A 4,883-nucleotide genomic window follows, 5' to 3' on the forward strand; every position below is an offset into this window, starting at 1 on the left:
ACTGAAATGTTTTATCCTCCAGAGAAAGGTAAACAACTCAAGATAGCTCCAGGAAGTCCCTGATCCTTTATCCCTCACACTCCCACCCCACCCCCACCCCCACCGCCTTCTAAGGCCAGAATAAGCAATAAAAGTTGAGAAGCCTCTCAGATGGAAGAAAGAATTGCAAAGACTCTAAGACCAGACCAGCTGCCTAGAAGACACAGAAAGCAGGTGATTTGCCTGAGGTTTAAACCAACTAAGGCTCCTGGCAAAGACACTCCAACCTTCTGAGCCACCTGCAGGCTGTGCGGTGTGCCCCAGGTTTCCAATTCTGTGAGCTGTCATCAATGATGGAGTGGGATTTGGAGATGCAGCTGTCTTTGAGTCATATCTGCTCCTGCAAGTAACCCCCATACCCACATTCCTTTAAGAAACTCCAATAGAGGGGCTGGAGAGATAGCTCAATGGTTAAGAGCAGAGGTTCTGAGTTCAATTCCCAGCAGCCATGTGGTGGCTCACAACCATCTGTAATGGGATCTGATGCCCTCTTCCTGTGTGTCTGAAAACAGCTATAATGTACTCATATAAATAAAGTAAATAAGTCTTAGAAAGAAAGAAAGAGAGAAAGAAAGAAAGAAAGAAAGAAAGAAAGAAAGAAAGAAAGAAAGAAAGAAAGAAAGAAAGAAAGGAGAAAGAAAGAAACAAAGAAACAAACAAAGAAACGAAGAAAGAAAGGAAGAAACAAAGAAAGAAAGAAAGAAAGAAAGAAAGAAAGAAAGAAAGAAAGAAAGAAAGAAAGAAAGAAAGAAAGTCCAATAGAATTCACTGGTTCACCAAGTTGGACTTTTGTGGCATCTGTACTTTGGTCTGTCATGGGTTCCATATCTCGGATGAGTAGATGTGTTACATCTCCACAGGAAAAGTTACATCAAACTATGGTAGGATTCACCTTTAATCCCAGTACTTGAGAGGTAGAGATAGGCAAATCTCAAGAGTTCAAGGTCAACCTGATCTACATAGTGAGTTCCAGGACAGGCAGGGATAAGTAAGAGACCCTGTCTCAAACAACAACAACAACAACAAAGAATGCACAAAATTAGGGTTAGGCATCCTGGCATACCCCAACACTCAAGAAACTGTGAGAGAAGGACAGCAAATTCAAGGGCTACACTACACACCTCAGGACAGTCTCAGTTATATAATAATACCAAAGAAAGAAGGGGACGCACAACCTAGGAGGGAAATGCAAACACAGGTGAATGCACAGAGGATAAAATGACTGGGGAAGCAGAAGTGTGTCGCTCAGTGTCTGGGTTTAAAAACCCAGTGCTTGGGGCAGACACTTTTAATGGCCCTCCTCAGATCGACTGTCCTCCTGGCCACTTTCTCTTCTTGGGCACTGCAACCTGATTGTTCTCATTTGCCACACAGCTACCAGGCTCCAGCCAAGAATAGGCACAGTTCTTAGAACGAGGTCCTTCCATCTGACTCTCGCCTTATCACTCACTGCTAATTGCCAGCTTCCCTGCTGGCGAATTTGCCTCCTGGCTGTGCTTTTCTGAACTCTACCTGACCTTGACATCTATCTGAACAGTCTGGAACTCTCTGTGATATCACTGGGTCTGTAGTCAACATTCATTTCCCAGCAGTTTACCACCCCCAAGTCCTTCACATGGAGGGACCCTGCCTCCCCCTGGGCTCTAGGCTCAAAGTCCCATCACCTGTGTCACATTATGGGCCTGACAAGAGCCAAACTCCTCCTTGGTCTTATGCCCAGCCAGCCTCACGTGTTCTCCCTCCCCAGATGGCCAAGGACTGACTGTCCCTCTCCTCAGGCAGACCCGCATGCCTCAGGCCATCCGCCTTCCCTGGAAGCTTCTTCTACAGCTTGGAATGGTGTCGGAGGAAACAGCCGGGTCAGGGAAGAAATAGACAAATGAGTCTACGTTCTTGTTTCCTCTTGACTCTTATACCTCCTCTCCTGTCGCAGCCACGGCCAACCTCAATCTTACTAACAAACTTTCACTCTGATTGTTTTCAATCCCTTGTATTTGTTTTCAGTCGCTATCATAATAGATTACCACAAAGCAGGCTGCAGAGAACAACAGAAAGTTCCTCTTTTCTAGTCCATGGAGCCAATAGTCTAAACTCAAGTTGGGCAGGCTTGGCTCAGTTCCGAAGCCTCTAGGGGATAATGTGTCCCAGGCCACACTCTCGGCGTCTGGAGGCTGCTGGACGCCGTGGTACTCCTTGGCTCCTGGAATCGTATCTGTGGTCTTTGTCTCTATTTTAACATAGACTTCCCTGTGCTTTTACCCCTTCTTTCTATGTAGTCTCCTCTCCCCTCTGTGTACGTTCCTCTCTTCCTATAGGCAAACCAGCCCTTATGTTTAGGTTCTGTCCTAATCCAGTATGATTTCGTCTCAATTATTCTTATCTAATTAAACAACAAAAGACCCTATTTCCAAATACAAGTGTATTCTGAGGGTCCAGGAGGATGTGAATTTTAATGACACACATGTATGTGAATTTTGATCATCAGGCCGAATACAGAGGATTGCCCCACCTGGCATCACTGGGAGGGGAACCCCCTGGTCCTATGGAGGCTTAATGATAGGGGAACACTGGGGATCTGAGACAGGAGTTGGTCGACAGGTGAGGGAGCACCCTCATAGAGGCAGGGGGAAGGGAGGAGAAGATAGGGGGCTTGTAGAGGGGAAACGGGGAAAGGGGATAACATTTGAAATGTAAATAAATAAAATAATCAATAAAAAATGAAAAAGAAAAGAAATAATTTAGGAGAAAGTGTTTATTTGGCTCATGATTTTAAAAGTTGTAAGCCATGGATATAACTTTAATTTTTTTTTTTCAAAACCTACTTTTAATGATGGTTCTTAAATGCTTTAACCTCCTTTTTAGCCCACCGCCCACCAGAGATCATGGAAAAGGAAGGAACTAGGGGAAGTGGATCTGTTTAAAAATGGTTGTTGCCATTTTTAAAAATCGGCAGTTCGGTTCACAGGTCAGCAGCAGCTCGATCCACTCGCAAACACTTCACAGATGTATCAGCAGTCCAGTAGAGTCAGGATGGCAAACAGGAATCAGCCACAGTGGTACTACCTAGAGACAGCCAGGCCTCAGCCTCAGCACAAGTCAGAAAGAGGGACCAGGAGGGTCACCAGGAGAAGTTCTCAGCTAGCTGTGTCTCTCTCAGTGAAGTGAAGATCAGCAAAGATGTGAGACCAACACTTGATGCTCAGCTGGCTCTATCAGCAAACCTAGCTCAGCCTCCGCCACTGTCTGCTTGGCCTGTTTATAAGCCCTCCAAACATCACGTGTCCTCCATGCATCTTGCCTCAGCACGTCTGTCTCAGCTGACATCACTCTGCCAACCAGCCCAAGTCCACAGACACTTCAAGGAACTGTAGCACATCACCAGAAGTTTTTTGGTGAGTTTCTCTCTATGGAGTCGTGATAAATGCAGCTCAACTACAAAATGTAAGGTGGACCAATACATTATGTTAACAAAGAATCCTTCATCATGTGTCCTTTCACATGCTTGCTTTAGCAAAACATCCTTCTTCTTGTGTCTGCTTCAGGGAAACGTTCCTTCACATGTTGCCTTAGCAAAACCCCATCCAACACAACTGACTTTCCAAAGAACCCTAAGTTTCCACTTCACATGGACACTTGGTCCTATTATTTCTGGATCCATGGTAGGGCAGAGTATTGAGTAGCAGGAGTGGGGGTGAGGTGGGGATACAGAAGTAGGTGGAGAACAAATTGCTCACCTCCTGGCTTCTGGAAAGAAGAGAGAAAGGGGAAGGAATGGGAGCAGGGCACACTCACTCCCAGCTGACTTACTTAAAATCATGTCCAACCACTTGTCATCTCCAACCTCCACTTGTCATCTCCAACCTCCCGATAATATCATTAAATTATGAGTCAGTTAACAGATTAATCCATGACATTAGAGCCCATGAGATCCATTCAATTTCCCAAGGCCCCACCTCTGGACCTTCCTACAAGGACCAAACCTTGTTACTTTTAAGGGAGCGCTATCCAGGCCATAAAACTGGCCAACCCCCCAACATCTAACAAGCTATATCCTTTCCTTTCTCTCTTCTTTCTGTCCTGGCCAGTATTTGTGCTATCTGTAGAACATGCATTGAAAAGTTCTCACATGCAATTATGTCAAAAAATAGCTGGACCTTCACACTCCTTTGGCTTCTTCTGCCTGTAGGGACTTATGTCCTTCCATCTTTGGTGCTAATCTTATCTCAGGAGCATCTGAGCTAAATTCTTCATTCCATATAAAAGAGTTTCTACATTCAGTATGAAACTTACTGATATAGTAAGAACAGGACAAAATCGTTTTCATCAAATACTGTGTTTGCATGCTTTTCCTTTTTTTTATTCGATATATTTTTTATTTACATTTTAAATGATTTCCCCTTTTCTGGCTTCCCACTCCCTGAAAGTCCCATAAGCCCTCTTCCCTCCCCCCTGCTCCCCCATCCACCCCTTCTCACTTCCCTGTTCTGGTATTGCCCTATACTGCTGCACGGAGTCTTTCCAGAACCAGGGGCCACTCCTCCGTTCTTCTTGGACATCATTTGATGTGTGGATTATGCTTTGGGTATTACAATTTTCTAGGCTAATATCCACTTATTAGTGAGCGCATATCATGATTGATCTTTTGAGGCTGGGTTACCTCACTTAGTATAATGTTCTCCAGCTCCATCCATTTGTCTAAGAATTTCATGAATTCATTGTTTCTAATGGCTGAATAGTGCTCCATTGTGTAAATATACCACATTTTTTGTTTCCATTCATCCATTGAGGGATACCTGGGTTCTTTCCAGCTTCTGGCTATTATAAATAGGGTGCTATGAACATAG

Source organism: Apodemus sylvaticus, chromosome 18, assembly GCF_947179515.1.
Source record: "Apodemus sylvaticus chromosome 18, mApoSyl1.1, whole genome shotgun sequence".
Taxonomy (NCBI): domain Eukaryota; kingdom Metazoa; phylum Chordata; class Mammalia; order Rodentia; family Muridae; genus Apodemus; species Apodemus sylvaticus.